This window comes from Manihot esculenta, chromosome 5 (genome assembly GCF_001659605.2).
Source record: "Manihot esculenta cultivar AM560-2 chromosome 5, M.esculenta_v8, whole genome shotgun sequence".
Taxonomy (NCBI): Eukaryota; Viridiplantae; Streptophyta; class Magnoliopsida; order Malpighiales; family Euphorbiaceae; genus Manihot; species Manihot esculenta.
Genome location: NC_035165.2, coordinates 9,527,753 through 9,541,296, shown reverse-complemented (window position 1 = coordinate 9,541,296; position 13,544 = coordinate 9,527,753).

The window sequence follows — 13,544 nt, the reverse complement described above, 5'->3', positions numbered from 1 at the left end:
ATATGAAAAATTATAAAAAAATAATCAAAATACAAAATTGACCTTCTAAACAGTGAAATTTTCGTCTCAAATTTTGTGACAGATCTACGGTCCTCGTCATACTTTTGAAAGTCGTGCGTCTCGAAATTTTCTTTCCGAAAAGCTATCGTGGGTCTCCATCGAACGTGAACAATAAAAATTAGGGCTGATCCAAGTCTGTCGTAAAATCCAAAACTAATTGCTCCGTATCATTCTCTTCCACTCGTAAAGAACTCGACCTCGAGTTGTCATCAGTAGGGTAGTACTGAAATAGATCCGCCACGTTAAACGTCTTAGAAATTTTCATCTCATTTGGGAGATCAAGAACATAAACATTGTCATTAATCTTCTGAATGATTCGAGAATTGACCAATCTTCTGAATGATTCGAGAATTGACCAATCTTCTTTGGGTTTAACTTTTTCTATTCTCTATCACGTTCCTTGTATAAATACACCATAACTTAGTTACTGACATTGAAGGACTTGAAACGCTTATGTTTATCGACTATAGCTTTATACTTGTCATTGGCTTTTGTAAGGTATTGTTGTACCTATTTGAAAACGTCTACATGCTGCTTTGTCAAGTTGTTTGCTGCAATACTATTGGGAGAACCTGCAGGAAGGGCAATAAGATCAACTGTCTATGCTGGAATTTTTCTGCACACAACTGCATAGGGCAACATCTTTATAGAGTTGTAGACAGAACTGTTGTAAGTAAATTCTTAGGCAAGAGCAAGATCCCAAGCGATTTTCTTATCACTGCAGATGCAGCGCAGAAGATTGTCAAGAGTGCGGTTCACGACTTTATTTTGACCATCAATTTGGGAATGGGTAGCACTGCTATATCAAAGTTCAGTTCCAAAATATTTCCATAAAATCACCCAAAAGTGAGTTAGAAATTTCACATCTCTGTCAGAAGTAATAGTCTTAGGAATGTGATGTACGCGAACAACCTCCTGAAAAAACAGTTTTGCAACATAAGAAACATCATTAGTTTTCTTGCAAGGAATGAAATACGCCATTTTGGAGAACCTGTAAACAAGAACAAAAATAGAATCAGATCCACATTGAGTACGTGGAAGACCAAGAACAAAATCTATAAACAAGTCCTCCCAAGGATATTCTGAAATAGGCAATAGAGTGTATAAGCCTGTATTCTGCGAATGACCCTTCTGAGTTTGACAAATTGAACCCTTCTGGACCATCCGACCTGTATCATTTTTCAATTGTGGCTAGTAAAAACACTCCTCCAAACCAGCAATAGTCTTATCACGCCCCAAATGACCACTCAAACCTACTCCATAGACCTTTCGAATTAGTTTTTCCCGGCAGAGAAGATCGAGGAATGCATAACCTATTCTCCTTAAAAAGAAAGCCATCATGTATCAAAAAACCATCAGTAGACTAGTGAGCCTGGACTTTAGCTCATATATCAGCAAAATCATCATCTGTAGCATACAAATCCTTCAGAAATTCAAAATCCACAACCTCCTGATTAACTGTAATCAATAGGGCAGCCCTCTTACTCAAAGTTTCTGCAACCTTATTACTATGGTCAGTCTTATATTTTATGACATAATGAAAGGCTCCAAAATAAGCTGCCCATCGAGCATGCATCTTATTCACATGTTTTTCAGTTTTAAAGTGAATTAAAGATTGATGGTCTGTGTGAATAATAAACTCTCACCTAATCAAATACTGTCCCCAAGTTTTAAAGGCCCGGAATATTGCATATAACTCATGCTCATAAGTAGATCATTTCCTCCTAGTTTCATTCAATTTCTCACTAAAGAAGGTAATAGGCCTATTAGACTGTGACAACACTCCACCAATCCCAACTCCACAAATATCACATTCAACCTCAAACAATTTATCAAAATTGGGTAGAGCAGGAATAGGGGCAGAAGTAAGCTTATTTTTAATATCTTCAAAGCTCTTGTTAGTAGTGTCAGTCCAAGCAAATTTTTGCACTCTCTCTTTCTTCAAACAATCTGTGTTAGGGATAACAATGCTGCTGAAATTTTTGATAAACTGCCGATAGAAAGTAGCAAGTTCATGGAAGTTGCGAACATCTGAAATAGTTTTGGAGATAGGCTAGTTCCGTATTGCTTCTACCTTCTTCTCATCAACATGTATCTCTTCTGCACTAACAACAAATCCAAAAAACAAAACGCGCTCCATCATATAGATGCATTTTTTTAAATGAATAACTAGCTCACTTTCTTGCAAGGCTGTCATGACTTGACGGAAGTGCTGTAAATATTCTTCTTCACTGCGAGTAAAAATCAATATATTATCAAAATAAACAATCACAAATTTGAATAAGAAATGATGCAAAACCTGGTTCATAAGTCGCATGAACGTGCTAGGTGCATTCATCAAATCAAATGGCATAACCAACCACTCGTATAAGCCTTCCTTAGCCTTGAAGGCTGTCTTCCATTCATCTCCCTCCTTAATCCGAACTTGGTGATAGCCACTTTTAAGGTAGATCTTAGAGAAGACTTTAGACCCTAATAGCTGATCCAACATGTCATCCAGCCGCGGAATAGAAAATCGATACTGAACTGTAATTTTGTTGATGGCTCTGCTATCCACGCACATTCTCTAAGTTCTATCTTTCTTTGGAACTAATAAGGCAGGGACTCCGCAGGAGCTAATGCTCTCCCGAATATGCCCCTTCTTTAATAACTCTTCAACCTGTTCTTGGAGGATTTCACTCTCCTTTAGACTCATCTTGTAATGAGGTAGATTTGATAATTTTGATCGGCGAATAAGATCAATCTGATGTTGAATATCCCATAAAGGTGGAAGCTTGGAGGATTCCTTCACTATCCTAGGAAACTCCTCCAACAATTCTTTGACGGGTGGTGGTAAATATGGTGCATCCTCCGTTGCACCTATTGCTCTCACCAATAAAGCCAATGTGCCTCCAGATTTCTCAATTGCACCTGATAGCCTTTGCACTTCTATGGGAATAGCATCAGCATTCTTCCCTTCCACTTTAGAATGTTTTGCAGAACCAAAATGTAATACCCGGCTAGAGGCCGACATCGGAATTTCTACCGTCCGGTGGACTTCTGGGTGTCGGAAGGCTCTAGAGGGGTAAGGGTTATGTTTTTATATGTTTTTGAAGAGTTGTAACGGAAAATGAGTTTTTGCATGGGAAACACAAAGGAAGGAAATGACAAGTTCGGCCGCCGAAGGTCACTTTCGACCGCCGAACCTTGTATGGTTTCGGATTCACATTTGGCCGCCGAAGGTGGTCTAGCCAGCCACCTATTTAAGGGCGCCAAGTCGGTGGAAGGAGGATATTTTGCTTCCATCTTCAGTCAGAGGTGAGTCCAAACCCTTCCCAAGTTGACTTTCATGATCTTCTTCAAATCTTTCAAAGTTTGAAGAGTTTTGATAATTTTTGAATGTTTTAAGCAAAAAGAACTACGTTTGACGCTTGGAGAGTTTGAGAGAGGATTTCTCCATATCTCCACGTTGGGATCGTGTAATCTCTTGTTTAGAAGAGGTAAGTACAGATCCAGAACCTCCTTTAATGAGTTGTGAAGGTTTTATGGAAGTTTAATGGGTAGTATGCATGATAGGGTTGAGTTGAGGTTTTTGGTGAGTGTGTGTGTAGAAGACAAAATAGTAATCTTCTTTCGATTCTATGTGAACATGTATGGATTCTCCTTACCTTTATGCAAAGCATCAACATTAAACTACCAAGGACGACTTGACAAAATTTCATAGCAATTCATATCCACAACATCACAATTAACAGGTTTAGTGTAGGATTTACTGATTGAGATAGGCACGCTGCAGATTCTGTTGACTTCAATTGTCAGACCTTCCTTAATCCATCCGACTTTGTATGACGAAGGGTGAGATTGTGTAGGCAACTGCAATTTCTCCACCAATTTCTTAGCTATCAAGTTCTCACAACTGCAGTTATCTATAATTAGCCTGCAAATCACTTCTCACACTCAACACTTTGCCTGAAAAATCTTCCTCCTTTGCATTGCATCCTCTTGTTTCGTCGAGCATAAGATTTTCTTCACCACATAGGTGACCTCTCCATCTTCAAAACCAACAATAGATTCATCATCGTCATCCACTTCCTCCTCAAATTCAGCCACCTGTTCAACCACATTAACCTATCGGCGATCATTATTAACTCCTTTGCGTTTTGGACAATTATTCGATCGATGACCAGGTTGCTTGCAGCGGTAACATATGTCTCCCATTGGTTTCTGATAATGATTGGTTTTGCCTCCTTTGTCTACTATAGTGGCGGCTACTTTTCTCTTACTGTCTCTCCTTTCTTTCATAATATTATGAGGATTGCCAAAATTTATAACCTTAGAAGGTTGCCCGCTATAATTGCCTCTATACTGCTGAGTTCCTGTCGAATCAGAATTTTTACAATTAAAATTTTGGTCATACTAATGTCGAGGTTGGCAATCAACACGTACTTTTGCCCTTTTTACCATCTCAATGGCATCTGCCAAAGTGAAAATCGCAGCTACTCCAATTATGTAGCGAATTTTGTGATTCAGGCCCCTCTGATTATGAGCAACTTGTTGGGCTTCGTTCTCATAGTTTTCACACCTCGCCTGCAACCTCAAAAACTCCTTGGTATATTCATCCACCCTTTGACTCTCTTGAATACAGTCATGATACCGGTTATACAAAATCTGAGTGTGATCACTAGGCAAGAATCGCTGCTCAATCATCTGCTTTATCAGCAACCAGTTTCGTATAGGTTACAGCCTCATGCGAGAGTTTTCGTTTTGAACCAAATTCCACCAGGCTGCTGTGCCACCCTTTAATTTATAGGGCATAATAAGAACCTTTTGATCATCTTCCACATTCATAACTTTGAAGAACTTATCAACCTCCGTCAACTAATCAAGAACAGATTCTACATCCAACGACCTAGAAAAGTTTTGAAGGTCTATCTTAATCTTATAACCTTCCTGACAATTTTGTTGGGGATTTACAGCCACAGGATTGGCAACTATAGGATTTGAAACCAGCTGTAACGACCCGAAAAATCGGACCGCTACCGGCGCTAGGATCCGGGTCGGCTTAAGGCCGCCAAGACCCGTAGCAAGCTTGACATACAACCTGAAAACCTGTTTAATCCCATACATGATCAACAACATACATAAAATTTAAAACTTTTCTTTCACACATAAGCCAAACTCAACCTGTGCATGCATTGAATATACTCATAATCATAAACATGACCCCTTAGTGGGATCTCCTCAATGCCCCAATGGGCATAACGTCATATGTTGAGTTGGTCTACATAAACATCATAAAAAGATCTAAGATCATGTATTAAAAGGGATACCTCATACATAAATTCAAGCACAATCTCTAATCCTCAAAGTCATTACATGACTAAAACTGTACTTTTACATAACATTATTACATTTATCATGTCCACACTATCTATTACATACACAAGACTTTATTACTCTTACGGATCTCCTGGTCTACCCTGTACCTGCAATCCTGGGGAAAAATGGGAGAGGGGTGAGCTACTAGAGCCCAGTGAGTAGAATAATAAAAACATTTAAATCATATGGCATCATGGAATGCATCACATCACAGCTAATCACACCAAGGATGAACTTGTCACCAATAGCCCTCTACATAGTCCAACTGTGCCAGAACGTAGAATGGGTCCTAGTCTTTCTCTTACATAACATAGCATAACATAACAGTCCAACTGTGCCAGAACGTAGAATGGGTCCTGGTCTTTCCCTTACATGGTGCCAGCGAACGTAGAATGGGTCCCACTGGTCTTACATTCCGTACTGTACATATCACATCGTCATATCATAGATCGAGGGCTTTGGATCATCCAACGTTCATCCACATCAATCAACAACAAAGTATGCAATGCAACATATTCGTGAATTCTAATGCAAACAACCTAGTACATCTCATGGCATTCATGATGCGTGAAACATGCTAAAAAGTCCATTATTTGCTTTAAAACATAATGAGTTATTCCACTCACCTCCGGGTAGCTCTGATCAGACACTGGAGCAGCTGACTCATTGCTGGGGTCCTCGGTTCCTCGGGTCCGAACCTACACAGGTGGACTCAAATGAGGGACCAAACAAACATGAACATAACTCTAAACTACTCCCCAAAAACCCCCTAAAACATCATGAAACAATCATAGAAAAACATGCAAGAGAGGGCTGGACAGGGCACTTTCGGCAGCAAGTTCGGCGGCCGAAAGTCCCTCCAGAGCCGAAAGTCAGGCAGGTTCGGCGGCACCTTCGGCGGCCGAAACTCCCAGACAGAGGCGAAACTCATGCATGTTCGGCGGCCGAAACTCCCAGACAGAGACGAAAGTCTCCTTTCGGGGGCGAGCTTCGGCAGCCGAAGGCTGCCTCCACAAGCATGTTCGGCGGCCGAAAGTTCCTTCGGCTGCCGAACCTGGTTTCTCCCTTAGTGGCAGAAACTCAACTCTTCTATGCACATTTGCCTCCAAAACTATCCAATCATGCATAAACCTATTCTACAACATTCCCAATCATACACAAGTAAACATACAAGTTTCTAGGGGCATCAAACCATCAAAAACCCCAACTACAACACACAAGCAACTCACATTGTTCAAAGACACATATAAAACCCATAAACCTAACCATGAGCTAAACATGCATTCTACCCCATAGATCGACTTAAAACTTACTTAAAACATGCAATGAGCTTAAGAACGGCTCTTACCTCGTGGAGATCGAGAGAGAGACGACCTAAACTCGGAGATGGGAGGGGTTGAGTTCCCTTGGACCTCAAAACTCCAAAACTATGCTCAAAGCTTGAAAATCTTCAAAACAAAGTAAAAACTCATGAAAATCGAGTAGGATTGGAAGGAAAGGACTCAAGGTCGGTGAGGGACGGCGGAGAGCTCACCTTGGCCGGAAATGGGGAAAAAAGCTCGCCCGTTTTCGGCTAAGGGACCCTTTTATAGTGGCTGGCCAGGCCACGTTCGGGGGCCGAACGTGCCTCCGCATGCACGCCATGTTTGGCGGCCGAACCTGAACTTTCCTCACTTATGCTTTCGGGGGCCTAAAGGCGCTCCCGAAGGCATGCATGTTCGGCGGCCGAACTTGAGGTTCGGCGGCCGAACCTGAGTTTTCCTTCAAGGTTGTTTTTATGAAAAACTCATTTCCAATTTTCTTAAAACTATGAAATACCTTAAAACATTTTATGAAAACATGATTCTACCCTACTAGAGGCTTCCGACATCCGAGATTCCACCGGACGGTAGGAATTTTGATACCGGAGTCTAGCCGGGTATTACATTCTCCCCCCCTTAAGAACATTCGTCCCCGAATGTTCCTCAACTAGCACATAGCATGGCATAAGACATAACATACATACATAGCACATAAACACATAGAGATCTAACCTTAAAAGAGATGAGGGTACTGTTGGAGCATGGACTCCCGTGTCTCCCAAGTGCATTCCTCCAAATTGTGGTGGTTCCACAGGACTTTCACCATCGGGATTTCCTTGTTTCTTAGCTTTCTTATCTGGGTGTCTATGATCCGTACTGGCTGTTCAACATAAGTGAGATCCTCTTGGGCCTCCACATCAGGCTCACTAAGAACCTTGTTCGGATTTGACACAAACTTCCTCAACATTGAAACATGGAAAACCGGATGGATCCTTTCCATTGAAGCAGGTAAATCCAGCTTGTACGACACATTCCCAATCTTTTGCAAGATTTCAAAGGGTCCAATGTATCGTGGGGCTAGTTTACCTTTCTTTCCGAAGCGGACCACTCCCTTCATAGGAGACACCTTGAGCAATACCAGATCCCTCTCCTGAAACTCGACCTGTCTTCTGCGGATGTCTGCATAACTCTTCTGCCTGCTTGCAGCAGTCTTGATCCTTTCTCTGATTATGGGTACTACCCTGCTGGTAATCTCTACTATCTCAGGCCCTGCCAAGGCCTTTTCCCCAACTTCTTCCCAGCAAACAGGTGACCTGCACTTCCTCCCATACAAAGCTTCATATGGAGCCATCCCGATGCTAGCATGATGGCTGTTATTGTAGACAAACTCCACCAAAGGTAGATGCTGCCTCCAAGAACCGCCAAAGTCCAGCACACACATCCTGAGCATATCCTCTATGGTCTGGATGGTTCTTTCTGACTGTCCGTCCGTCTGTGGATGGAAAGCAGTGCTAAAATCCAACCTGGTACCCATGGCGTTCTGCAGACTCCGCCAAAATTTGGAGGTGAACTGGGGCCCTCTATCTGACACTATCGAAACAGGAACCCCATGCAGTCTGACGATCTCATCGACATACACCTGCGCCAACTTGTCCACAGAATAGCCACTCCTAACAGGGATGAAGTGAGCAGATTTGGTGAGTCTGTCCACAATCACCCATATGGAGTCCAATCTGTTGGACGCCGCCGGTAACCCCACTACGAAGTCCATAGCTATATTTTCCCATTTCCATTCTGGAATAGGTAGTGGGTTAAGCATTCCAGCCGGCTTCTGATGTTCCAGCTTCACCCTCTGACACACTTCGCAGGCTGACACAAAATGTGCCACTTCTTTCTTCATAGCTGGCCACCAATAAACTTTCTTCAAATCTTGATACATCTTGGTGGCTCCGGGGTGAACGCTGTATCTTGCATTATGAGCCTCTCTCATAATGTCTCCTTTTAGCCCTATGTCATCTGGTACACATAGTCGACTCCCATAGCGGAGGATCCCTTTGCTATCGAACCTGAACTCACTATCTTTGCCTGACTGAACAGTCCTGGCAAACTTCACTAACTCCGGGTCCTCATGCTGTTTCTGAGCCACCTGCTCCAGAAACACGGGTGCCACTCTCATTTGGGCCACTAAAGCACCTATACCAGACAACTCCAACTGTAGACCTTCCTCAACGAGCTTGTAGAACTCCTTCACCACTGGCCTCCTCTCAGCCGATATGTGGGATAAACTGCCAAGTGGTTTCCGGCTTAAGGCGTCTGCCACAACATTCGCCTTACCCGGATGGTACTGAATTTTGCAATCATAGTCACTCAGCAGCTCCACCCATCTTCTCTGTCTCAAATTTAAATCTCTTTAACTCAGGATGTACTGCAGGCTCTTATGATCTGTAAAGATCTCACATTTTACCCCGTAGAGCTAGTGCCTCCACATCTTGAGCGCAAAGATTACTGCTGCCATCTCTAGGTCATGTGTGGGGTAATTCAACTCATGCTTCTTCAGCTGCCTAGAAGCATAAGCAATCACCCTCTCATTCTGCATTAGTACACAACCCAGTCCCACACGGGACGCATCACAAAAGACTGTAAAGTCCTCATCACTAGATGGCAGAGCTAACACTGGTGCTGAAGTCAACCTCTTCTTAAGCTCTTCAAAACTCTCTTCGCACTGGTCGGTCCATAGAAACTTCTGATTCTTCCTGGTTAGTCTGGTAAGAGGAGTTGCAATCTTTGAGAAGTCCTGAACGAACCTCCTGTAGTAACCTGCCAAACCCAAGAAACTTCTAATCTCCGTCACTGAAGTGGGTCTAGGCCAGTTAGCCACAGTTTCTGTCTTCTTGGGGTCCACCTCTATCCCATTTTCTGACACCACATGCCCCAAGAACGAAATGCTCCTCAGCCAGAACTCACACTTGGAGAACTTGGCATACAAGCCATGTTCCCTCAAGGTCTGCAAAACCAACCGCAGATGATGGGCATGCTCCTCTGCATTCCTAGAATACACCAAGATATCATCTATGAAGACAATAACAAAGTGGTCCAGGTATTGACTAAACACTCTGTTCATGAGAACCATGAATGCTGCAGGGGCATTGGTCAACCCAAACGGCATTACAAGAAACTCAAAATGCCCATATCTGGTCCTGAAAGCTGTCTTTGGCACATCTTCATCCCTTATCCTTAGCTGATGGTACCCTGATCTTAGATCTATTTTGGAGAAACAACCCGCTCCTGCTAGCTGGTCGAATAGATCATCGATCCTTGGCAGAGGGTACCTATTTTTGGTAGTGACTTTGTTCAACTGCCTGTAGTCGATACAAAGTCTGAGGGACCCATCCTTCTTTCTCACAAATAAAATCGGAGTACCCCAAGGTGAGGTACTCTGTCGGATGAAGCCCCTTTCTACCAGCTCTTGCAATTGCTCTTTCAATTCCTTCAACTCGGTTGGGGCCATCCTGTAGGGAGGGATAGAGATCGGTCTAGTTCCAGGCACCAACTCTATCTCGAACTCTATCTCCCTAGCAGGTGGTAAACCTGGAAGCTCGTCTGGAAAAACATCCTGAAATTCTCTGACAACTGGTACCGAGGCTGGCTCCCTGACCTGACTACTAAGCTCTCTCACATGAGCCAAATACCCCTGACATCCCTTCCTAAGCAACCTACGAGCCTGAAGAGCTGATATCAGACCTCTAGGTGTGCCCCTCTTGTCTCCTCTGAAGACGACCTCTAACCCGTTCTGATCTCTGAACTTGACTACCTTGTCTCTGCAGTCCAAGGTAGCACCATGGGTAGATAGCCAATCCATCCCTAGAATGACGTCAAAGTCTGTCAAATCTAGAACCACAAGGTCGGCGGAGAGGCATCTTCCCTCAACAAAAATTGGACTGTACTGGCAGACTGACACTGCCACTGACGGGTCAAACTTAGGTCCACTGACCCATAGGGGACACTCTAACCCAGAGACTATCACACCCAACTTCTCGACGGCTCTCAGAGCAATAAATGAATGAGATGCACCCGGGTCCATTAATGCATACACATCAGAACACCCAATGACGAGATTACCTGACACCACGGTGTTGGATGTGTTAGCCTCCTGCTGAGTCATGGTGAAGATCCTGGCTGGAGCTGATGGACCTTCACCTCGGGAACCAGAAGAAGAGGCTGCCCCTCTCCCTCTACCTCTGCCACTGCCCTGAGTTGTGGCTGGAGCTGCTGGCTGAGCCACACTACCAGAAGCTGTCTGCTGGGGCTGGCCCATAAAAGGTGCTCTAGGACACTGCCGAGCTATGTGTCCCTCCTATCCACATCTGAAACATGTATTAGTCCCAGCTCGACACACTCCCCTGTGCGGCCTTCCACATCTCTGGCATTCTGTACCATCTGAGCCTGAGCTCGAGCCACCGCCAAATCCCATACCGGAAGGGTGAGGGTGGGGGTGCAGCATTCCCCGAGGTGGGGTTTGCCGGGTTAGGATAGAAGGGTGAGGGTGGATAAGCTGGGTACTGTGTGAAAGGTGGATAGAAAGGTGGATAAGGCATGTAGGTGGGATAGGGGTTAAAGCTGGAATAATCCGACGTACCTCCCATCGAATACCCTGAACCCTGAGGAAAGGGTGGATACTGGGGTGGAAAACCATACCCCGAGGCCTGAACGCCTCCCTGTGACTCCCCTGTCCCCTCTTCCTCCATGCTAACATCCAGATTCCCATCCCTCCTCTGATCCTCTTCCGTAACCTCCCTCACATCTGAAGAACTTCCTCCTCTATCTGTCCCCCTTCTGCTAGCATCAAAAGACCTTCTAGGGTCCCTTAACACTCTTTCTCTGTTTGTTCTGCATGACATTGCCCTAGGCAATGTAGGAGGACGGGCGCTCGTGCCCTCATCCTCAGGTGGTACTCCAGTCAATCTTGCAGATCGACGGGTTCCTCTCATCCTAATTTCTGAAAAACGGAACACATCACACAAACATTAGCATCATATGGTTCATGTGGGCACACATGAACCCTCATCACATATACATCATTCATATCATAGCATCAATGTACATGTATATAATCATGGCATTTCATATCATCATACAAGACAGGACTCCGCATCCTATCCTAGTGGACATGATCTTCCTATTGTGCTTGACTTTCTAGAACATCTATGAGCCCGATACTCTAGGTCTGATCCTATAAACCTAGGGCTCTGATACCATTCTGTAACGACCCGAAAAATCGGACCGCTACCGGCGCTAGGATCCGGGTCGGCTTAAGGCCGCCAAGACCCGTAGCAAGCCTGACATACAACCTGAAAACCTGTTTAATCCCATACATGATCAACAACATACATAAAATTTAAAACTTTTCTTTCACACATAAGCCAAACTCAACCTCTGCATGCACTGAATATACTCATAATCATAAACATGACCCCTTAGTGGGATCTCCTCAATGCCCCAATGGGCATAACATCATATGTTGAGTTGGTCTACATAAACATCATAAAAAGATCTAAGATCATGTATTAAAAGGGATACCTCATACATAAAGTCAAGCACAATCTCTAATCCTCAAAGTCATTACATGATTAAAACTGTACTTTTACATAACATTATTACATTTATCATGTCCACACTATCTATTACATACACATGACTTTATTACTCTTACGGATCTCCTGGTCTACCCTGTACCTGCAATCCTGGGGAAAAATGGGAGAGGGGTGAGCTACTAGAGCCCAGTGAGTAGAATAATAAAAACATTTAAATCATATGGCATCATGAAATGCATCACATCACAGCTAATCACACCAAGGATGAACTTGTCACCAATAGCCCTCTACATAGTCCAACTGTGCCAGAACGTAGAATGGGTCCTGGTCTTTCTCTTACATAACATAGCATAACATAACAGTCCAACTGTGCCAGAACGTAGAATGGGTCCTGGTCTTTCCCTTACATGGTGCCAGCGAACGTAGAATGGGTCCCACTGGTCTTACATTCCGTACTTTACATATCACATCGTCATATCATAGATCGAGGGCTTTGGATCATCCAACGTTCATCCACATCAATCAACAACAAAGTATGCAATGCAACATATTCGTGAATTCTAATGCAAACAACCTAGTACATCTCATGGTATTCATGATGCGTGAAACATGCTAAAAAGTCCATTATTTGCTTTAAAACATAATGAGTTATTCCACTCACCTCCGGGTAGCTCTGATCAGACACTGGAGCAGCTGACTCACTGCTGGGGTCCTCGGTTCCTCGGGTCCGAACCTACACAGGTGGACTCAAATGAGGGACCAAACAAACATGAACATAACTCTAAACTACTCCCCAAAAACCCCCTAAAACATCATGAAACAATCATAGAAAAACATGCAAGAGAGGGCTGGACAGGGCACTTTCGGCGGCAAGTTCGGCGGCCGAAAGTCCCTCCAGAGCCGAAAGTCAAGCAGGTTCGGCGGCACCTTCGGCGGCCGAAACTCCCAGACAGAGGCGAAACTCATGCATGTTTGGCGGCACTTTCGGCGGCCGAAACTCCCAGACAGAGACGAAAGTCTCCTTTCGGGGGCGAGCTTCGGCAGCCGAAGGCTGCCTCCACAAGCATGTTCGGCGGCCGAAAGTTCCTTCGGCTGCCGAACCTGGTTTCTCCCTTAGTGGCAGAAACTCAGCTCTTCTATGCACATTTGCCTCCAAAACTATCCAATCATGTATAAACCTATTCTACAACATTCCCAATCATACACAAGTAAACATACAAGTTCCTAGGGGTAT